This window comes from Protopterus annectens, chromosome 5.part1 (genome assembly GCF_019279795.1).
Source record: "Protopterus annectens isolate FY-2018-M chromosome 5.part1, PAN1.0, whole genome shotgun sequence".
In the NCBI taxonomy this organism is placed as follows: Eukaryota; Metazoa; Chordata; order Ceratodontiformes; family Protopteridae; genus Protopterus; species Protopterus annectens.
Window position 1 is genome coordinate 88,935,884 of NC_056736.1, and position 24,035 is coordinate 88,959,918.

At 45.2% G+C, this 24,035-nt stretch overlaps 1 protein-coding gene across 1 annotated transcript in view; it reads right to left on the minus strand.

Moving 5' to 3' along the window:
- Positions 1 to 24,035, minus strand: part of MYCBP2 (MYC binding protein 2) — a gene marked incomplete in the record, with an annotated part of 5,088,083 nt that overhangs the window by 1,900,457 nt on the left and 3,163,591 nt on the right.

Consider the following 24,035-nt stretch of genomic DNA (forward strand, 5'->3'; position numbering starts at 1 on the left):
ACCCCAATCAGGTTGTATGAGGATGTGTTAGCCTATAGGCCTGTCCCAAGAGGGGAAGGAGGGAGGGAAACCTGGACTGCAGCTGTATTAGCACTCGAACATCTACATTTATGGTAGGTACAAAACTGTACTATGTTCATCGTGCATACAGCTGCAGTCATAACAGATGGGTAGAATCCCAAAGCTAAGAAAGGGGTGGTAGGCACTAGTTGGAACTAGGAGGAGCCAAAATGCCCTGCAAGACTGCAATGGCAAAACCTGCTCTAGATTTGGAGTATAATGGTAGGTTGTAGTGCTTGGAGAAGGTATGCACAGAACTCCAAGTGGCTGCTTCCAAAATATCCTTGGTAGGAACTCCTCTGAGGAAGGCTGCACAGGTGGCTGTGGCCCTGGTGGAATGAGTTCTAATGCCTGTAGGAACAGTTTTGCCATGAAACGAATAGCAAAAGCGTATGCAGTGGGCTATCCATTTTGAGATTGTCTGTTTGGAAATTGGCTTCCCTTGAGCTCCTACCGCATAGGCCACAAAGAGCTGTTCTGATTTTCTGAAAGGCTGTCCAAGGAATGTGGTAATCTCTCCCCTTTGTTGTGAGGATTAGGATAAAAAGTAGGTAAATGTATGGCCTGATTTAAAGCTACCCTGGATACCACTTTAGGCATAAAGGACGGGTTGGTTCGTAAGGAAACTCTGTCCTGATGGAAGATGATAAAAGGCTGGACAGCCATGAGAGCCTGTAGTTCTGAAACTCTACAAGCTGAGGTGATAGCCAGAAGGAAAGCTGTTTTCCAGGACAAATATTGCAAATCTGATGAGGCAGCTGGCTCAAAGGGAGGCAAGGTCAATTTTTCAAGAATGAAATTAAGATCCCAAGCAGGTATTGGTGGTCTCCTTGGAGGCCTTAAATTCTTAGCCCCTCTGAGGAACTGTCTTAAGAGAGGGTGAGAGAATAAAGGTGGATCAGTGTTGTATTCTGCAGAAATGGCTGAGGCATGTATTTTGATGGAGGAGAAAGAAAGTCCACTGCTTAGCAGTTCAGCTAAATATTGTAGTATTTGAGGTAAATTCATTTTTCTAGGATCCTGGCCCTTTTTCTCATTCCAGACACAAAAACGTTTCCATTTTGCGGAGTAAGCTTTTCTAGTTGATGGCCTTCTGGCCTCCAAAATGACATCCTGCACCTCCTTGGAGAGTAGGGCCTGTTGAGATGCTAAGGAATCTTCCATGCGGCTAGATTGAGTGTTTTTAGCTGGCTGTGAAGAGTTTTGAAACTGTGCTGAGTCAGAAGAAGAGGCATTAGAGGCAGGGTCCATGGTGGGGAATGCGTCAGGCTCCTCAGGAGTGGGTAACAGTGTTGCCTTGGCCAGTCCGGAGCAATGAGAATCATCTTTGGTCTGTCTGCTTTGGTCTTTAATAGAACTTTGGGCAGCAGACGAAGAGGAGGGAAGGCATAAACTGTCATTGATGTCCAACTGAAAGAAAAAGCGTCCACTCTCCAGGCCTTTGGATGGAAGATCCTTGAGCAGAATTTTGTCAATTGATGATTCTTGTGGGAGGCAAAGAGATCTATGTCTGGCCTTCCCCATTCTTGGATTATTTCTGTAAAAACTTTTGGATGCAATTTCCATTCGTGTGGATCTGTCATATTCCTGCTTAGGTTGTCTGCCAGCGTGTTTTCCTTGCCTGGCAAGTACTGTGCTTGTAGTTCCATTTGTAAGTCCATGGCCATGTTCCAAAGTGACATGGCCAGCCTGCATAGGGGGTAAGAATGTGTTCCTCCCTGTTTATGTACCACATAACTGTGGTGTTGTCCGTTCTTATCAATAATTGACCTGGTTGTAGAAGGTCCTTGAAAGCTATAATAACATTTATTATTGCTAGCATTTCTTTTTGATTGATGTGAAGGTGCTTTTCTTTTTGGGACCATTTGCCCTGAATGCACCGATCTGTCATGTGCGCCCCCCCAGGCGTAGTCCGAGGCGTCTGTTGTGATGACTTGATTTGCTTGAGGCTTGCTGAATGGAAGACCTGTGTTTGTTTGACATGCTTGAGCCCACCACAGAAATTCCTTTTGCGGACATGGAATTAGTGGTATTATTGTTTCCAAACTGTGGCTGTGTTGAGACCATATGTTTTTCAGGTACCATTGTAGTTTCCTCATATGCAGCTTTGCACATGGGATTAGTAAGATGCAAGATGCCATGAATCCCAGAGCCTGCAGGATTTTCCTTTCAGTCAGCCTGGTGCAATTTGCTAGTGTTCTGGAGTATTGTATTAGTTGCCCCTGCTTCTCTGGCGTGAGGTAGGCCATCTGGGTGTTTGTGTCCAAATTGGCACCCAGGAAAATTATCTTCCGAGAGGGTATTAGCCTTGATTTCTTTTTGTTGACTGTGCATCCCAGAGATTTCAATAACATTATTACATAAGCCAGATGTTTCTGAATCATGTGCTTGCTGTCCGCTTGGATCAGGCAGTCATCCAAATAGGGGTATATTTGTATCCCTTGAAGTCTTAAGTAGGCAATTACTGATGCCAGGCATTTCGTGAATACGCTGGGCCGCAGTAGATAAGCCAAAGGGCAATGCAGAGAATTGATAATGGGTTGAACCTGCAAGAAATCTGAGGTACCTTCTGCAATTTTGTCTGATTGGGACATGCTGTTACCAGCCAAGACTCCTTGCCCAGCATGGGAAGAAGTTGCTGTAGAGTGAGCATCTTGAATTTTGGTACGAGTAGAAACGTGTTTAGGATGGACAGATCCAAAATAGGTCTTCAATCTTTTCCCTTCCTTGGCACCAGAAATAGCCTGGAATAAAAACCTTGACCTTGTTCGTGCGTAGGTACCTCCTGAATAGCTTTCATGTTTATGAGATCTGTAATTTGCTTTTGTGCCTCTGCCCTTTGATTGTGTGGCAGGTTTGGCATGCCTCTCATTTTTGGAAGAGTGTGAAAATGGAATTTGTAGCCTCTGTTTATAATCTCCAGGATCCATTTGTCCTTTGTGACAACATGCCAATTTTTTGAAAATAATGCCAGCTTTCCTCCTAAGGTGGCTACCATTTGAAACCTGGTTGGCATGCAAAGGGAAAAGTCACTGGGTTTGCTTTCTGAAAGACTGCGAGTTGTCCTCACCACCTCTGTGTAGGAGCTTGCCATTGTCTGCCTCTATACGATCCTTGGGATTGTCCTCTGCCCCTTGGGTGCCTGTATCTGCCTCTTTGGGGTCTGTCTGTGGCAGGAAAGGACCAGTTTTTGGAAGGCCAATTTCTACTAAAACGTGGGGGTTGGACCTGTAGAAATTCTTTCACAGTTTGCATTGATTTAGCCTTTTCCTCCATTTTCCTTAATACCTCTTCAGCATTAGCGCCAAACAGTACATCCTTTTGAAGAGGGGCGTCTAGTAATTTAGCTTTGACATGATCAGGCAAGGCTTGTTCCTTGAGCCAGGCATGCCTACGTATGACTGATCCTGTAACAGCAGCTCTACATGAGGCCTCTAGAGCATCAAAACCACATAGTAAGATATGCTTACCCACTTGTTCTGCACTATGCATCAAATCCTGCAACTCCTTCAAGTCTGGTTGTTCAGGTTGTGACATTTTACTCTTCAATTGTGATAACAAAAACTGTTGGTATTTTAGCATATGAAACTGACAGTTTAAGGCCATCTTGGATAAGGTAGCCGAGGTATATACCTTTTTTCCCCACCTTTCTAAGGATCTGGAATCTCTCTCGGAAGGCAATGGATTTTTGGCAATGGTTCCTTAACTCCCTTGGGGCCCTGTGAGATGGTTTCTGGGTCAGCAGCATGGCTTTTGTAAAGAAATTGGTGTGAGTCAGGAACCCTGTAGTACCTGCCAGGCTTAACTGGAGCTGGAGGTAGAGAGTCCGGGTTAAGGCAGGCCGCTGAGTAAACATCATCTAGGATGTCCAAGACAGGAGGTATAGCCAGAGGCCTATGCTGAGGTAAAGTACAGTTTTGTACCTACCATAAATGTAGATGTCCGATAGACATGCAACTGCAGTCCTAACATATGGGTTGTCCTGCCTCAGGCAGCCCTCGGTCGGCCGGATTCCAAAGTCTGGGTCCGACGTCGGCTGATGTCGCTTTTCTCTCCGTCAGAGCGGCTGGAGTATATAAGCATTAGCCGACGCCATTTTCTTCAGTGTTTCTTGCCCCAGATGCCAGGTGCCCTCCAAGGAAGGCTGTAATCAAATTGGAAGACAAAAACAGGATTCCAGACAAATAAATGAGCAATAAAACAAATACACCATAACAGATATCCCCAGCTAAGAGAAAAACAGGGATAGGAGTGGACCCAAGGCATAGAGGGGTATGGAGGGAGGGAAAATCTGACTGCAGTTGCATGTCTATCGGACATCTACATTTATGGTAGGTACAAAACTGTACTATGTCCTTCAAGAATGCAACTGCAGTCCTAACATATGGGTAGAATACCATAGCTTAGCTGGGGGAGGAGGAATGCTCTAGGAAAAAGATGGTGAGGCAATCAAACCCTGCAGGACTGCCGAAGCAAAGCCTGCTCTGGATCTGGAGTATAGAGGGAGATTGTAGTGTTTGGAGAATGTATGCACGGAGCTCCATGTAGCAGCTTCTAGAATGTCCTTAGTAGGCACCCCTCTTAAGAATGCTGTAGAGGTGGCTGTAGCTCTGGTGGAATGTGGTCTGACATTGGCTGGAACAGTCTTTCCATGAAAGGAATAACAAAATCTGATGCAATGTCCAATCCATTTTGAAATAGTCTGTTTTGAAATTTCTTTTCCTTGGACTGCAGGGGCGTAAGCTACAAAAAGTTGTTCAGACTTCCTACTGGCCTTGGTTCTGTCCAGGTAGTATCGAAGTTGTCTGTGAATGTCCAAGGTATGTAACAGTCTTTCCCCCTTATTCTCAGGATTGGGGAAGAAAGCAGGCAGATGAATAGCTTGATTTAAAGAAACCCTAGATACCACCTTTGGCATAAAAGTAGGGTTGGTCCTTAATGAAACCCTGTCTCTGTGAAAAATTATGAACGGGGGTATTGCCATTAGGGCCTGTAGTTCCGAAACCCTTCTTGCTGAGGTAATTGCCAACAGGAAAGCTGTCTTCCATGTGAGAAATTGCAAGTCAACTGAAGCTGCTGGCTCAAATGGAGGTAGAGTCAGTTTTTCTAGGACAAAATTGAGGTCCCAGGCTGGCACTGGGGCCTTTCTTGGTGGCTTAATGTTCTTGATTCCCCTGAGGAATTGCCTTAGCAAGGGGTGTGAAAAGACAGGAGGATCAGTGTTATATCTAGCTGAAATAGCTGATGCATGTATCTTTATGGAAGAATATGAGAGGCCGTTCTTTAGCATATCAGCCAAATATTCCAAGATGAGTGGGATGTTCAACAATGATGCATCATGTCCCTTGCTGGTATTCCAATTGCTGAATCTCTTCCATTTTGCTAAGTAAACCTTTCTGGTGGATGGTCTTCGAGCCTCTGTTAGTATCCGCTGAACTTCCTTGGAGAGAGATAGGTTGAGGTTATTTATGGTATCTCCCAGGCTGTTAGTTGCAGTGTCTGAAGGTTTGGATGCACTGTTTTGAAATTGTGTTGAGTCAAAAGTAGAGGCCATTGGGGAAGGGCCCACCTCCTGGTGTGACATATGCTCTGTAATAGTGGGTACCAGTGTTGTCTTGGCCAGTCCGGAGCTATTATGATTCCCTTGGGTCTCTCTGCTTTGATCTTTAGTAATACTGAGGTCATCAGTGGCAGAGGTGGGAATGCATAGATTGTTAGGAAGTTCCAGTTGAATGAGAGAGCATCTGTCTTCCAAGCTTTTGGATGGTATGTCCTTGTGCAGAATTTTTGTAGATGATGGTTGAGGTGAGAGGCAAATAGGTCTCCTTCTGGCCTGCCCCATATCGAAGTGAGTTGTGTGAAGATCTTCGGATGTAACCTCCACTCGTGTGGATCTGTGAAATTCCTGCTTAAGCTGTCCGCCAACACATTGTCTTTGCCTGGAACAAACTGGGATTGAAACTGGATGTTTAGGCTCAGTGATTTTTCCCAAAGATGCATTGTCAGTCTGCAAAGGGGGTAGGAGTGGGTGCCCCCTTGCTTGTTTATATACCACATCACAGTGGTGTTGTCTGTCCGTATCAGTAAATGGCCTTGCTGAAGTTGGTGTTGAAAGACCTCGATGGCATGCATTACTGCCAGCATTTCCTTTTGATTTATATGCAGATGTGTTTCCTTTGGAGACCATTGTCCTTGTATACACCTGCCTTCCATGTGCGCCCCCCATCCAAGGTCTGAGGCGTCTGTGGTCATGGTCTGTGTTATCTGTGGTTTCTTGAATGACATACCTTTGTTTGCCTGGCTCACCGAGGCCCACCATAGGAATTTGCCATGTAACCCAGGGCCTGTAGGAATCTCCTTGCAGTCATCTGGGTGAGTTTTGCCAAACCTTTGAAGTAATGAGTTAACTTCTCTTGCTTGTCTTCTGTCAGGTAAGCCATTTGAGAGGCTGTGTCTAATTTGGCTCCTAAGAAGATTATTTGCTGGGATGGCTGCAGTCTTGACTTTTGGAAGTTAACTGTGTATCCCAGAGCTTGTAGTAATCGTATGACATACAAGTTTTTTGTCAACATCAACTTGTTGTCCGCTTGTATGAGGCAGTCGTCCAGGTACGGGTAAATTTGTATCCCCTGGAGCCTGCAATGAGCAATTACTGAAGCCAGGCATTTTGTGAATACTCTGGGCGCAGTAGATAATCCAAATGGCAATGCTGAGAATTGATAATGCTCTGGCCCTGCAAGAAATCTGAGGTATCTTCTGAAGCTGTGTCTGATAGGGACATGCAGGTATGCCTCCTTGAGGTCCAGAGTAATCAGCCAAGACCCCTTGCCCAGCATGGGAAGGAGTTGCTGTAGAGTCAGCATTTTGAACTTTGGTACTATGAGAAAGGTATTTAATGCGGACAAATCCAGTATTGGTCTCCATTGAGATTCTTTTCTTGGAACAAGGAACAGTCTTGAGTAAAACCCCTGGCCTTGTTCTTGTTGTGGAACTCTTTCTATTGCTTTCATCCGAGTCAGCAGAGTGATTTGCTTGATGGCCTCTGCCCTCTGGTTTTGTGGTAGGTTTGGCATGCCTTGTTTTCTTGGCAAGGTATGAAAATGGAACCTGTAGCCTCGGTCTATAATGTCCAAAATCCATTTGTCCTTTGTCAGTCTGTGCCAATTTTCTGCAAACAGAGATAGTTTCCCGCCCAAGGGAGCTTCTATTTGTTCCCTGGTAGGCAGAAGTAGAGGAAAGTCATTGAGATTGTTGCTGTGGGGCAGGTGAAACCCCTGCGTCACTTCTTTGGTTTCCTGGCTGCCATTGTCGTCCCCTGTAAGGACCTCTGTATTGGCCTCTTCCTCGGCCACGTCTGTTTTTACCCCTTTGAAACTTTTCTGGATTAGGAAAGGACCAGTTTTTTGAAGGCCAATTCCTACTGAATCTGGGGGGTTGAACCTGGAGGAAATCTTTCACCGTCTGAACTGATTTTGCTTTTTCCTCGATGGTCTTTAACACATCCTTAGCATTAGCACCAAAAAGCTTGTTCTTTTCCAAAGGTGCATCCAGAAGTTTTGCCTTTACATGATCTGGTAGAGGTTGATCTTTTAACCATGCATGTCTACGAATGACTGCCCCTGTCATAGCTGCCCTACATGAAGCTTCCAGTGCATCATATCCACACTGCAGGAAGTGATTGCTTACTTGCTGAGTGTTATGTACAGCTTCCTGCAAAACCTTCCTGTCTAAAGCATCAGGAGTGGCCAATGTTTTTTTGTAAATCTTCTAACAGGAAATCCTGATATTGTAACATATGAAAAAGACAATTCAAAGCTCTCATAGATAAGGTAGTGGATGTGTAAACCTTTTTGCCCCATCTCTCTAATGACCTAGCTTCCCTGTTGGAGGGCAATGGATTTTTAGAGGTGGAAGCTGAAACTCCTTTAGGCCCCTGAGAAATAGTTTCCAAATCAGCAGAGTGGGCCCTGAATAAATGGGAATGTGTTTCTGGGACCCTGTAATACCTGCCTGGCTTGGCTGGAGCAGGAGGAAGAGAGTCAGGGGTAACGCTAGAGTCAGAATATAAATCATCCAAAACATCAAGTACAGGAGGAATAGCTAAGGGCCTGTGCTGGGGCTTCTTAAGGAAAGTCCGGCTTTCTGGAATCAGAATATTCCTGGCCTTGCCACTTGAAATGTTCCCTCATGGTATGCAGAACTTCCCCAAAAGAAATATCCTCAGGAGGGGAGGCCGAGGGGATGGAATCCTCTGCATCCGAGTCCTCATAGGTCTGGAAGAGCTCTTCCTGGCTATCAGAGTGGACAGAGCCCTCAGAATCATCATCTGTCGGAATAGGGTCAGGGGGTTCAACCCTGGGCCTTTTATCAGAAGGAGGCTGGGATCCTCTCTCAGGATGGACCTGTGAACCTCTAATCACAGAAATTAAGTCAGCAGCCATAGACATAATATGTGTCTCTGGAGAAGGCTGTGGTAAGGTTTTTGTAGTAAGATGTGTTGTTTTGCTGGCTGCCTTAGCCCTAGTGTAGGCCTTAATAGACATGGCCATAGGAGGCCTGGCAGCTCCACGTGCAGGAGTGACCTTGTCTACAGCAATGGTCTCGGGCATTTCCTCGGTTGCGGTATCCGGAGGAAAATCAACAACTGGCGTCGGAGTAATATCTGGAATCGGAGTCGTCGGTAATGCGGTGTCTTCGGTTCGGAGCGGTGGAGAGACCGTCTCAGAGGGAACCGGAGCACTCGCGGTAGGTTTTGGCGTGGAGTCGGAGGTGGACGCGGGCCGAGGCTGTCGGTCCCGGTCTTTTAATTTCTTGGGAGTTTGCGATGTCGGTAGATCCGACGGCATTGTGTAAGCAAATTTTTCGCCGAAAAAATCTTCAGCGAACTCCGCCCGGCGCCTGAGAGTGCGCTTGTTGAAGCGAGCACAGGCTACACAGGCCGAGACGTCGTGGTCTGGGCCAAGGTAAGGAAGACAGTAAGAGTGGAAATCCTTATGAGGTATTTGTTTACCACAAGAAAGACAATTGTTAACTTTTTCAGTAATTTCTGATATCGGCTGAGGCAAGAAATGGTCCCCAATGGGGTACTTAGCTTTTTTGATGACTTCGGAATCGAAGAATACAGGAGCTGACCGACCGGCACTTGCGAACTGCTTCTGCTTCGGGCACCGCGCGGCAAGAAAGACTGAAGAAAATGGCGTCGGCTAATGCTTATATACTCCAGCCGCTCTGACGTCGGAGAGAAAAGCGACATCAGCCGACGTCGGACCCAGACTTTGGAATCCGGCCGACCGAGGGCTGCCTGAGGCAGGACAACCCATATGTTAGGACTGCAGTTGCATTCTTGAAGGACATCAAGAGAAATTCCCTGAGCCTTTTCTTGGAATCTGAATAATCCTGGCCTTCCCAGTGGAAGTGTTCCCTTAAGGTATGCAAAGTTTCCCCAAATGAGTAATCCTCAGGGGGGAGATACAGAAGGGATGGACTCCTCCGCATCAGAGTCATCAAAAGGGGAGTAAGAATGTTCCTCATCATCAGAGTGCTCTGAAATAATGGAGCCCTGATCAGAGGAGGGGGAATCTTCCTCCACTCTGGGCCTTTTGTCCGGTGGGGGCTGAGAACCTCTGATTAAAGTAATTAAATCCTCAGCCATTTTAAGCATCTGTTTCTTAGGCATGGGGCCTGGAGATGGGCCCTGTGTAGCTGGTCTCTTAAGAGTGCATGGTTGCTTTAGACTTTGTGAAAGCCTTGATGGAGAAAGAAGAGGAAGGTCTGAAGACACCTTGAGTGGAGGTGGACCTGTCCACATTCTGAGTTTCAACGCCAAGAGTGGCTTCGGTATCTGTAGTCGGGGTATGGGCCGAGGAGCCTGCGACCTCGGGCACAGGAGACACAGTCAAAGAAGTGTCGTCGGTAATCAGGGGCTGCGTAGGCGCCTCACTGAGAACCAGACCACGTGTAGTCGGCTTTGGCGTGGTGTCGGTAGAGGCCGCGGACCTAGTGTGTCGGTCCTTGTCTTTGCGTTTTTTAGACAAAACCGGAGTCAGAGTATCCGACGACATAGTATAGTTAAATGCTTTCCCAAAATAATGCTGGGTGAACTCTGCCCAATGCTTAATAGTGCGTTTGTTGAATGTAGCACAAAAGCGACAGACTGAGACGTCGTGGTCTGGGCCTAAACAAGGAATACAGAGGGAATGGAAATCCTTATGCGGTATTTGCTTCCAACAAGAAATACAATTATTAACTTTGACATCGGTCTGAGGCAAGAAAAGTTTCCCCAACGGGGTACTTAGCTTTTAAGAAGACTTCGGTTTCCAAATTTCGTAATTTCAGGAGCTGGCCGACTGGCACTTGCGAACTGCTTCTGCTTCGGGCACCGCGCGGCAAGAAAGACTGAAGAAAATGGCGTCGGCTGGTTCCTTTATACCCCTGTCGCACTGACGTCAGGGAAGAAGTGACGACAACCGACGCCGGACCTAGACTTTGGAATTCGGCCGACCGAGGACCCGCCTGACGGCAGGAGAACCCATCTGTTATGACTGCAGCTGTATGCACGATGAACATCAAAAAAATAATACTGCTGGCAGTCCACCACTCGGATTCTAAACGTGGTACTTTATTAAAATAAAAGCAAAGATCCTGTTTGCTGATTTTACTCAAGGTGGTAACTGCCAATGTGTATACATAAAGACACAAATTTGTATATGTCCTAAAGAAGGTATGATATTTGGAACTTAATCAAAAAAGACAGTGGTGTCTTTTCAATATCTCATTCTTCCAGATGTTTGTTGTAACAAAGGATGGCAGATGGTGGGCAGGAAGTTGAGGAAGAATGAAAATGGGCAACACAGATGGAATGTTATGGAGAGTACATAACTTCTTTATCTGATGTTGTCAATTTTCATTCTATCCTCAAATGTTGGGACAGAGTCCCCAACTACCTAAAACCACAGGTGAACTCTAAGGAAGAAAGCAAAACTGAACCAAAAGTTACGCTACCCCTCAAGACCCAATCCAGTTTTTAACAAGTGATAAAGGTACGAGAAAGTACAGTTGTGCACACTTACCATAATTGTAGATGTTCGAGTGTATTCACTGTTGCAGTCATTACATTTGGATAATCCTGCTGGCAGGTTGCCCTCAGTCGGCCTGAATTCCAAAGTCTTGGGTCCTGCATCGGTTGCTGTCGCCCCTTCCCTGACGTCAGGTCGTCAGGGGTAAAAGATGCAGCAATGCCATTTTCTTCAGTTTTTCTTGCCCCAGATGTCAGGTGCCCCAAAACGGGTAGCCAAAATTATATAAATATAAAAACACATGCACCAATATAAACTTTACCTTCATCTACAAGCAAATACACCACATAGGGTGTATAAATGAGAGAAGGAAAGATAAGTTCCAGCAGTAAGAAGGGGGATGGCGGGTGGGTAACCTGGACTGCAACAGTGAATACACTCGAACATCTACATTTATGGTAAATGTACACAACCGTACTATGTTCTTCGTGTTTCACTGTTGTAGTCATTACATTTGGGTAAAGTCCCAAAGCTATGGTTGGGAGGCTGGAGCTAAACAGCATTAGGAGCGGCTACAAGGCCCTGCAGAACTGCAGTGGCAAAGCCTGCCCTGGATTTACAGTACAGTGGCAGATGATAATGCTATGTAAAAGTGTGCACTAAACTCCAAGTAGCAGCTTCTAAAATGTCTTTGGTTGGTACTCCTCTGAGAAAGGCTGCTGAAGTGGCTGCAGCTCTGGCTGAATGTGGCCTAATGCCCTTAGGCACTGGCTTGCCATGCTGCAAATAGCAGAAATGAATGCAGTGACCTATCCACTTTGAAATAGTCTGCTTGGAGATGGCCTTTCCTTGTGATCCTGCAGCATATGCCACTTGTAATTGCTCTGTCTTTCTGAAAACTTTGGTTTTGTCCAAATAGAATCTAAGCTGTCTGTGTACGTCCAAAGAATGCAGGATTCTCTTCCCCTTGTTCTGTGGTTTTGGATAAAAAGTTTGCAAATGAATAGTTTTGGTTAAGGGCCACACTGGACAAGACCTTAGGCATAAATGTTGGGTTTGTCCTCAGAGAGACCCTGTCTGGATAAAAAATGATAAAAGGTTCCACAGCCATGAGTGCCTGTAGCTCTGATACTCGTCTTGCAGAAGTTATTGCTAGGAGCAGAGCTGTTTTCCAAGATAAAAACTTTATATCAGCAGTAGCAGCTGGCTCAAATGGAGGCAGGGTGAGTTTTTCCAAGACATAATTGAGGTCCCATGTAGATATTGGTGATCTCCTTGGAGGCCTTAAGTTCTTGGCTCCTCTGAGGTACTGTCTTAATAAAGAATGAGAAAAGATTGGTGGCTCTGTATTGTAATGAGCCGAAATGGCAGAGGCATGAATTTTAATTGATGAAAAAGAAAGGCCTTTGTCCAGCATCTCAGTTAAGTATTGCAAAATCCGAGGAATATTTGGTACAGCTGTATCAGTTCCTTGTGTCTGGTTCCAAGCACAAAATCTCTTCCATTTTCCAGCATAAGATTTTCTAGTACTAGGCCTGGCTTCCAAAATGACATCCATTACAGCTTTACTGAGAGGTGTGCTTTGTATGCCTACATTATCCACCATGCTGCCAGGTTTAGAGTCCTGAGTTGGATGTGCAGGATATGATTGTTTTGTTGTGACAGTAGATAAGGTATTTGAGGTAAGGTCCAGGCTGGGCATTGAGACAAGTTCCTTAAGATCAGATACCAGTACTGGCGGGGCCAGTCTGGGGCAATCAGTATCATCTTTTGCTTCTCCTGTCTGACCTTTAGGAGCACCTTGGGGAGGAGAGGCAGTGGAGGAAAGGCATATACTGATAGGTTTTTCCGGCTGAAAGACAGGGCGTCCACTTTCCAAGCTTGTCTGTGATAAGTCCTTGTGCAGAATCTTTTTAGTTGGTAGTTGTGAGGGGAGGCAAATAGATCTATGTCTGGGCATCCCCATTTCCTCATTATCATGCTGACGACTTGTGGATCCAGCTGCCACTCGTGGGGATCCATGAGGTTTCTGCTTAGTTTGTCTGCCAGAGTATTTTCCTTTCCTGGCAGGAATTGTGCCTGCAGATGAACTTGGTAAGTCAATGCTGTGTCCCACAAAGCCATGGCTAGTCTGCAAAGGGGGTAAGAATTTGTGCCTCCCTGCTTGTTTATATACCACATGACCGTGGTGTTGTCTGTTTTTATCTGTAGTTGGCCCGGATGAAGTAGGTCCTTGAAGGCTGTCAGGGCATTTTGAACAGCCAGCATCTCTTTTTGATTGATATGTAGATGCATTTGGTTTGTGGACCATGTGCCCTGAATGCATCTTCCTGCCATGTGGGCCCCCCAGGCATAATCTGATGCATCCGTTGTTAGGTGTTGCCTGGATGGAGGTAAAGCGAATGGCTGTCCCTTGTTCTGGTGACAAGCATTCGCCCACCATCGAAACTCCTGTTGCAGGCAGGGAATGAGAGTAATCATCGTTTCCAGGCTGTGGCAATGTTGAGTCCAAACACTTTTTAGGTACCATTGAAGTTTCTTCATATGCAGTCTTGCATGTGGAATTAGTAGGATGCAGGATGCCATGAAGCCCAAAGCCTGCAGAATTTTTCTTGCAGATAACTGGGCCTTTGTTGCCAATATTTTGAAATAGGTAGTCAGTTGCCTTTGTTTGTCTGGCGTGAGATAAGCCATCTGGGCAGTTGTATTTAAGCTTGCACCCAGGAATATTATCTCTTGAGAGGGTACTAGTTTTGATTTCTTTTCGTTGCCTGTGTACCCTAGGCATGTTAGAAGTCTTTTCACAAACGCCAGATGCTGCAGAAGAATGTCCTTCTTCTCTGCTTGAATTAGGTAGTCGTCCAAGTAAGGATATATTTGTATTCCTCTTTGTCTGCAGAATGCAATTACTGGTGCCAGTCATTTTGTAAAGACCCTGGGCGCAGTAGATAAGCCAAAGAGCAGTGCAGAGAATTGGTAATGCATTGAACCAGCCTTGAATCTGAGGTATCTTCTGCAAGACTGCCTGATTGGGACATGCAGGTATGCCTCTTTTAGGTCTAAAGTCACAAGCCAAGCTATCGTGCCCAGCATGGGCAGAAGCTGCTGCAAGGTCAACATTTTGAATTTTGGTATATCCAGGAATGTGTTTAGAATAGACAGGCCCAGTACTGGTCTCCAGGCTTTGTCCTTTCTGGGTACCAAGAACAGTCTTGAGTAAAATCCTTGTCCTTGCTCTGGTACTTGTTGAATGGCCCCCATATCCATGAGGGATGAGCCTTGTTTTTGTGCCTCTGCCCATTGATTTGTTGGCAGATTTGGCCAACCATTTGCCTTTGGCAGGGTATGGAAGTGGAACTTGTAGCCTTGTGACACTATGTTTAGGACCCACTTGTCCTGGGTTATGTGCCAATTTTGAGAAAAAAGTGCTATTTTTCCCCCTAAGGGTGATGCCAGGAGATAAGTGCTTGGTGCAGACAGGGGGAAGTCATTGGGACTGTTTCCAGTAAGGTTGTGATTTGGTCTTCTCCACTTTTGGAGGTAGAAGCACCCCATTGCTTTGACCTGTATGAACCTTGCACCTGGGGGATCTGCCTCTAGGGCATCTGGATCTGCCCCTTTGAGGTCTGTCTGACAAAGGAAAGGACCAATTCTTTGTAGGCCAGTGTCTACTAAACCTAGGTGGCTGTACTTGTAAAAAAAAATCTTTGACAGTTTGCATAGATTTAGCTTTGTCCTCCATTTTCTTTAACACCTCTTCTGCTTTAACACCAAACAAAGTACCATGCTGTAAAGGTGCATCTAATAATTTAACTTTGACATGATCACGCAGATTTTGTTCCTTTAACCAAGCATGCCTCCTAATTACAGAACCGGTAACTGCGGCCTTGCAGGAGGCCACCAGCGAATCAAAACCACATTGTAAAATATGCTTTCCAACTTGTTCAGCTGCATGCAATAAATCCTGCATTTCCTTGTTATCTGCACATTCAGACTTTAACAACATTTTCTGTTTAAGCAATGCCAAGACATGTTGCTGATATTTGAGCATATGAAACTGACAGTTTAAGGCCCTTATAGCCAAGGTAGCAGACGTGTAAACCTTTTTTCCCCATCTATCCAGTGCCCTAGAATCTCTGTCAGAGAGGGTAGGGTTTTTTGCAGCAGTAGCCTTAACCTCTCTGGGACCCTGTGAAATAGTTTCTGGGTCTGCAGCAGGGTTTTTTATGAGAGTCAGGAACCCTGTAACATCTATCAGGCTTAACAGGAGCTGGAGGTAAGGAGTCAGGGGTCAGACTAGACTCTGAGAACACATCTACAATGTCTAACACAGGTGGAATGGCCAGAGGCCTGTGTTGAGGTAGTAAAAGAAAGTCCCTGAGCCTCTTTTTAGATTCTGAAAAATCTTGGCTCTCCCAGTAGAAGTGCTCCCTCATGGTGTGTAAGGTTTCCCCAAAAGAATAGTCCTCAGGAGGAGAAGCTGAAGGAATAGATTCTTCAGCATCAGAATCCTCATAGGGGGAAGAGAATATTCCTGATCAGAAGAGGAATCAGAAGAAATAGAAATCTGATCTGAAGATTCATAGTCTGTATCTTGCCTAGGCCTCTTATCAGGAGGGGGATGGGAACCCATGATCAAGGTAATCAAGTCTTTGGCCATTTTGAGCATCTGTTTTTTTGGGCATGGAGGCCTGTCCACATGGCTCTTGAGTTTGTTTCTTTGTCTTTGAAGGTGCTTTAGTCTTTGCCTTTGAAGCTGAAGTCGGTTTAGTGTATAGATGTTTAGGTCTGATTACACCCTCAGAAGCTGGTGCCTGCTCAGTGGCTCCGGACTCATCTGAAGGAATAGTGTCCGAGGCTCCAATACCTAGAGGTTCCAGCGGCATAGCCGACTCCACGTGGGAGTCGGTAGAGGCCTGTGACTCTAAAGAAGCGGGCATCAGGGGCTGCGAAAGCACCTCACTGAGAATTGGCAAACCGCCGACTGGCTTAGGAGAAGCTTCGTCATCGACTTTGGGCCTCGGTTGTCTATCTTTTTCTTTGCGTTTTTTGTGAACTCCAGTAGTCAGATGGCTATCCGATGACATTTCTGGATAAATAAACCTGCGTCCAAAATAGTTTAATGCAAAATCATACCAACACTTAGTGCGTTGGTTAAATCTAGCACAAAACACACAACCTGAAACGTTATGGTCAGGGCCTAGGCAAGGAATACAGTAAGAATGAAAGACCTTATGAGGTATCTGCTTTCCACAAGAAATACAATGATTAACTTTTTCTGACATCGGTCTGGAGCAAGAAAAAAATTTCCCCAATGGGGTACTTAGCTTTAATGAAGACTTCGGATCTGAAATTCAAACAAGAAAATCTCAGGAGTCGGCTGACCGGCACTTGCGAACTGCTTCTGCCTCGGGCACTGCGTGGCAAGAAAGACTGAAGAAAATGGCATTGGCTGCATCTTTTATACCACTGACCACCTGATGTCACGGAAGGGGCAACAACAACCGACGCAGGACCCAAGACTTTGGAATTCAGGCTGACTGAGGGCAACCTGCCAGCAGGATTACCCAAATGTAATGACTGCAACAGTGAAACACGAAGAACATCTGGCCCAGGTTGCTGCTGCACGTCGTCCATGGAGACCTTGGATAGAAACGCTGAAGAAGTTGACATTGACCTAGTTGAATGGGAGGTTTAGTTAAGGGGAGACCCAACCTGTTACAGATAAAGGAAATACAATCAGGCAGCCGTCTCACTAGAGTTGTTTTTGCAACTGGGATACCCAATTTCATATCTGCAAAGGAAACAATTGGTCTGTCTTCTACTTTCTTTTATCCTATGTAAATAAAAATGTAACTGTCTGTGAACATCCAATAAATGCAACATATATTCACCTTTGTTTCCAAATTTAGGAAAGAATACTGGCAAATTAATGGACTGATTAACACTGGATTCTGACACCACCTTGGGAAAGAAGGAAGGAAGGACACATTGGTTCATAATGTAACCCTATCCTTATGAAAAATCAAGTAGGGTGGTTTTGATGAAAAGGCTTGAAGTTCTGAAATTCTAGCTGAGGTAATGGCCACTAGAAAGACAGTTTTCCAAGTCAGAAACATAAGGTCATATTTAGCTGCTGGATCAAAGAGGGCATCAATTAATGCCTGCAGTACAAATTTCAGATCTCATGGAGGCGTAGGGTCTTTATACAGGGGTATTAATAGAAGAGTGCCTCTCAAAAATGCTTTACAAAGTTTAGAAGAGGCCACAAAAAAATAGTCAATTCCAACATGAAAATTAGATACTGCTGCTAATTGCACCTTAATGGTAAAGGGGCTCACCCCTTCATTAAAATCAAAGCTAAAAATTCAAGTATGTTATGTATCAGAGATGAAAAGTGGTCAGTATGTTTTTGTTGTGGCCAGTAAACAAATCTTTTCCATTTACTTGTATAAAGCTTTCTTGTTGAAGGTTTATGGGATGATAAAAGGATATGATGGCCAGGAGAAGAGAGCACTGGTTGTTTGGGTATTAACATAATTGGAGAAGCCAAGCTGTTAGCTTGAGGTTTGACATATCTGGATGAATCATATCTGTCAGATACAAGAGGAGATCTGGAACTGGATACAGAATCCAAGGTTGGCATTGTAGGTGAGGCCATAGGAAGGGGAACCAAATCTGCCAAGAACAGTAAGGTGCAATGAGGAAGACTTTGCTCTTCAACCTGGTACCTTTCTACAGAAATTTCAGAATCAGAGGAATTGGTGGGTAAGCATAAAGTAAACTGGGGGGGGGGGTCATGAAGTAGAGCACCCCTCAGTGGTCCCCTCTGAGGGAGATTAGGGCAAAGTAGCTGCTGCATTTATTGTTTAGGGAAGAAGCAAAAAGATAGCAAGGTTGGCCCCACTGACGGAAAATCACTTCTGTCACTTCCATGTTGAGAGACCACTCATGAGGTAGAAGAATAGACCTGCTCAATTTGTCTGTTATCACACTGGATTTCCCTGGAATGTGAGTTGCTATGAGAAAGCAGTTGGATGAGATTGCCCAATGCCATACTCTGAGTGCTTCTCAACACAATTGGGTTTAAACCATTCTCAGCTCCACAAAGTCTGCTCTTCACTTTTTCCCTTAGAACTGATCTAGTTCTCATAATAAACACCCTATTCCCACTCTAAAGCCTGGCACTTGCTCACTAAAGCAATTATATAAGTCAGCACAAAAAAATTAAAAGCACTAAACCCTCACAAACTCCCTTTGAGTGCTTTGTTCCCCATTGGCCCTTTTTTTCAATTATAAAGGAATTCCCAATACTATTCTAGCATGTCCAAAGGTCAGTTGTCAATCTCCTCTCCGGTCCAGTTGGTGAATCTGGGAATCTTGAGGCAATGGTACAACTACCTCATGTACACAGACAACCCTCTCCTCCTCCCAACAAATTCCAACACGTGAGAGATGCAACCATATAGCCAAACTGGAGGCTAAGCTCTCTCAACTCAGTACTGGCGTAACCAGTCAGGAGGAGAAGGAAACCACACTCACTACAATTCCAGTCTCACATAGACCTACCACGACAGCAAACCAAACACATAAACACACAAAAACATACTCGGAGGATCTAAATAAAAATCTGCCTAAGCAGCAGAGACCTCCAAAGCAGACACCCAAGCAACCGCTACCCCAAAACAAAACACGTGCAATACATAGCTCACAAAGCCAGTGTGCCGAACAGTCACAGCCCTTAAGGCTAAACAACACACCTGATACACTTGTAATAGGTGACTCTATCATCAGGCACATGGACATCCCGCTCACCAGGCTGAACAAGAAGGTCGTCACGGTGAGCTGCCTGTCGGGCGCTAGGATCCGCCACATAACACAAGCACTCAGGTCACTCCAAGGCAAGTACAAATATGACTCAGTCATTGTCCATGCTGATGTGAATGACCTGAGACGTACCTCCCTGGACTACATGAAAAGAGACAGAGGAGCTCTCTGAGCATGTAGCCCAGGCCGGCATGACCCTGACCTTGAGTAGCATCTTACCATCACCAAGAATGATGCCACAATATGAAGACAAGATGATCAATTTCAACAACTGGCTTAAGTATTGGTGTCATTTAAAGGGGATCCAATGCCTGTCTGCCTGGGATGACATGCTCGACAAGCCACGATGCTTTGCTAGGGACGGCTTGCACCTGTCACCCCTGGGCTTTCGGATATTGGCAAAGGCTCTTGCCACCTCCATAGTGCCTTTTTTAGGCAAGGCTCGAAAGACAAACCCACCTCCATAGGTACCACAAGGGATAAGAAACTAAGAGTAATGCTACTCAATGCCAGAAGTCTAAACCTCAAGATGCATGCACTAAAAACTCTCCTTAGCATGGAGAACATCGATATCTGTGCAGTAACAGAAAAGTACAGTTTTGTACCTACCATAAATGTAGATGTTCGAAGATCCACATTGCTGCAGTCCTTACATATGGGTAGTCCGCTGTCCTCGGTCGGCCCGAATACCAAAGTATTAGGCTGACGTCGGTCATGGGCGCCCAGAACTGACATCAGAGCGTCAGGGTATAAGAGCGCATGACCGACGTCATATCCTCAGTCTTTTCTTGCCCCAGATGTCAGAAGGCCCTAAAAAGAAAGCCCACAGCCAAAAACAGAATACTTCCCAAAACCAAAATATGTACAAATCACAGCTACCACCCAAACCATACAACCATTCCTAACTATAGAGGGGAAGGAGGGAGGGTTAATTGGACTGCAGCAATGTGGATCTTCGAACATCTACATTTATGGTAGGTACAAAACTGTACTATGTTCTTCATCTCACATTGCTGCAGTCCTTACATATGGGTAGAATCCCAAAGCAGAGGTAAAGGGAGGTTGGCAAAATCATAAAGCATTAGGAGCTGCCAAAATGCCCTGTAATATTGCAGTGGCAAATCCAGCCCTAGATTTAGAATAAAGAGGAAGGTGGTAATGTTTAGAAAAAGTATGCACTGAACTCCAAGTAGCTGCTTCCAAAATATCTTTAGTAGCCACCCCCCTTAAAAAGGCTGTAGAGGTAGCAGTAGCCCTAGTGGAATGAGGCCTGATTCCAGCCGGAATCTCCTTACCATGATGGGAATAACAGAAAGCAATGCAAAACCAATCCACTTAGAAATAGTTTGTTTAGAAACAGGCTTTCCCTGAGAACCCAAGGCAAAAGAAACAAACAACTGCTGAGACTGTCTGAACCCTTTAGTTCTGCTCAAATAATAACGCAACTGCCTGTGAATATCCAAAGTGTGCAAAATCTTCTCCCCTTTATTTTGGGGATCTGCATAAAAAGTAGGCAAATGAATAGTTTGGTTCAAGGCCACACTAGAAACCACCTTAGGCATAAAAGTAGGATTAGTACGTAAAGATACCCTATCCTTATGAAAAATTAGGAAGGGTTCAACTGCCATAAGGGCCTGTAATTCAGAAACCCTTCTTGCAGACGTGATGGCCAACAAAAAAGCAGTCTTCCAGGACAAAAACTTCAATTCGGCAGCAGCTGCAGGCTCAAAAGGAGGTAAAGTAAGTTTTTCCAACACAAAATTGAGATCCCAGGCAGGAGTAGGAGCTCTACGTGGGGGTCTTATGTTCTTTGCCCCTCTAAGAAATTGCTTAAACAAAGGATGAGAGAACAAAGGAGGGTCACAGTCATAGTGAGCAGAAATGGCTGCAGCATGAACCTTTATAGAGGAGAAAGACAAACCCTTGTCTAATAAATCTGTAAGGTATTGAAGAGAAACACTTAAATCAGGCTTGGAAACATCAAAGTCCTTTGCTTTGCTCCAAACAAAAAACCTCCTCCATTTATCAGCATAAACTTTCCTTGTACTAGGCCTTCTGGCCTCCAAAATAACATTCAAAACTTGTTGTGGAACAGAATATGCCAGGCTGTTAGATGCAGGGACTGAATCCTGACATTGAGGAAATGATTGCCCTCCTGTGACAAAAGGTGCGGAATCGAAGGCAAAGGCCATGGAGGCTCCTGTACTAAACTTCTCAGCAGAGGGTACCAGTGCTTTCGAGGCCAATCTGGAGCTATCAGAATCATGGATGGCTTGTCTTGTCTGGCCTTCAAGAGTACCTTTGGGAGGAGAGGCAGAGGTGGAAAGGCATAGACGTGAAGATTGCTCCAACTGAAGGATAGAGCATCCACCTTCCAAGCTGTGGGATGAAACATTTTTGTGCAAAACTTTGGCAACTGGAAATTTAGTGGAGAAGCGAACAGATCTATGTCTGGAGTTCCCCATAACACTGTCAACCTGCGAAATACATGAGGATCCAATTTCCACTCGTGGGGATCCACTATCTGTCTGCTCAACACATCTGCTAAGGAGTTCTGTGCTCCTGGTAGAAACCTTGCCTGAAGATTGAGGTGTAAACTGAGAGCAGTCTCCCACAAAATCATCGCTTGTCTGCAAAGAGGGTACGAATGTGTTTCCCCTTGCTTGTTGATGTACCACATGACAGTTGTGTTGTCTGTTTGAATCAACACTTGCCCTGGGTGAAGTAAATCTTTGAAAGCCATCAATGCAAATTGGACTGCTAACATCTCCTTCAAGTTGATATGTAAATGTTGAAGTCTGGCAGGCCACGTGCCTTGAACCCATTTTCCATTGAGGTGTGCTCCCCAAGCCTTGTCCGAGGCATCTGTCGTTAGAATCTGACTCGCCTCTGGTCGGGTCACAGAGAGTCCCTTGTTTAGGTGACATTCCTGAGCCCACCACAAAAATTCCTTTTGAATGCAAGGTATTATTTGAATGACAGTGTCCAGATCTTGGCAGTGTTGTGTCCATACGTTCTTGAGATACCATTGGAGCTTCCTCATATGCAGTTTGGCATTGGGAAGCACCAGGATACAAGATGCCATGAACCCCAAGGCTTGAAGGACTGTCCTTGCAGTCAGCCTGGACCGTAGAGACAATTGATGGAAGTAAAGAGTAAGGTTCTTTTGCTTGTCCGGGGTCAAAAAGCCATCTGGGAAGCTGTATTCAGCCTCACACCCAGAAAGCACATTTCCTGAGAGGGTACTAGACTGGACTTTGTTTGGGGCACAGAATACCCTAGGCACCTTAACACTGCCATCACATACTGTAGATGATGAAGAAGTTCGTACTTGTCTTGAGCAAGAATCAGGCAATCGTCCAAATAAGGATAAATTTGTATTCCTCTCAACCTGAAGAAGGCTATCACTGGAGCCAGAACCTTTGTGAACACCCTGGGCAGTAGATAAGCCAAAGGGCAATGCAGAGAACTGATAATGTAAAGTCCCAGCCCGAAAACGCAGGTACCTCCTGCAACTGGGCCTGATAGGAACATGAAGATAAGCCTCTTTGAGATCCAGAGTTACCATCCAGTGATCTTTGCCCAACAGAGGTAAAAGCTGTTGCAACGTCAACATTTTGAACTTTGGAATGTCCAGGAATGTGTTGAGGATAGATAAATCCAAAATCGGTCTCCACGTGTTCCCTTTCTTTGGTACTAGAAACAGGCGAGAATAAAATCCTAGGCCCACTTCTGACAGAGGGACCGGCTGTATGGCTCCCATTTGAAGAAGTAAAGAAATCTGCTTGTAAGCCTCTACCCTTTGTTGAGGAGGAACGTCTGGCATACCTTTGAAAGGAGGCAATGTATGGAAATAAAACTTGTAGCCTCGGTTTATAATGTCTAATACCCATTTGTCCTGGGTGACTAAAAGCCAGTTTTGCTTGAAGAGTGCTAACTTTCCTCCCAAAGGAGCTGCCAGGCAAGAAGAATCTGGCAGCTGAAAATGCAGGTCATTGGGTCTGTTTACGAAAGGACTGGCCCCTGCCCTCACCTGAAGATTGTGCAGGTGAACTCCATGTTCTAGGCCTGAAAGTACTCTGATCTCTGCCACTACCACGTCTAGATCTACCTCTAGACTGAGAATCAGAAGAAGGATACGTCCACCCCTTAGTAGGCCAATTCCTACTAAACTTTGGAGGCTGCACCTGCAAGAAGTCTTTAACAGTCTGCATAGACTTAGCCTTGTCTTCCATCTTTTTCAAGACCGACTCCACAGGGGGACCAAATAAAACTTCAGACTGTAAAGGAGCATCCAAAATTCTAGTTTTTACATGCTCTGACAAATTCTGATCCTTAAGCCAGGCGTGCCTGCGAAGAACTGAACCAGTGGCAGCCACCCTGGAAGAAGCCTGTAAAGCATCAAAACCACACTGCAAAGAATGCTTACCCACCTGTTCAGAGACATGTACCAAATCCTGTAATTCCTTACACTCAATGCCCTCTGCCAAAGCATCCACTTTAGATTTTAGTTGAGTAAGGAGGAAATTCTGATACTTCAACATATGAAACTGGCAATTCAAAGCCCTCATTGCTAAAGTAGAAGAGGTATACACCTTTTACCCCATCTATCCAAAGCTCTAGCCTCTTTATCTATAGGAACTGGATTCTTTACAACAGAAGCCCTGACACCCTTAGGTCCCTGGCTAATAGTTTCTGGGTCTGCCCTAGAACTCTTATACAGATATTTATGAGCCTCAGGTACTCTGTAATACCTGTCCGGTTTAACTGGCAGGAGGCAAAGAATCTGGATTAAGGGAAGCCTCAGAGAAAACATCTTGCACAACATCCAAAACAGGAGGTATAGCCAAGGGCCTATGTTGTGGTAAAAACAAGAACTCCCTAAGCCTCTTCCATGAATCAGAGAAATCCTGACCTTCCCATTTAAAATGCTCCCTCATAGAATGAAGTGTTTCTGAGAAGGAAAAATCTTCTGGAGGAGAAGCAGAAGGAGTGGAATCCTCTGCATCAGAATCAGAATAAGTAGGAAAATCCTGAATGTCTTCAGCCGAAGACTCTGAATCATCTGAGGCCTGTTCCAAACTCTCCACCTCTGGCTCCACTCTGGGCCTCTTATCAAAGTAATTAAATCCT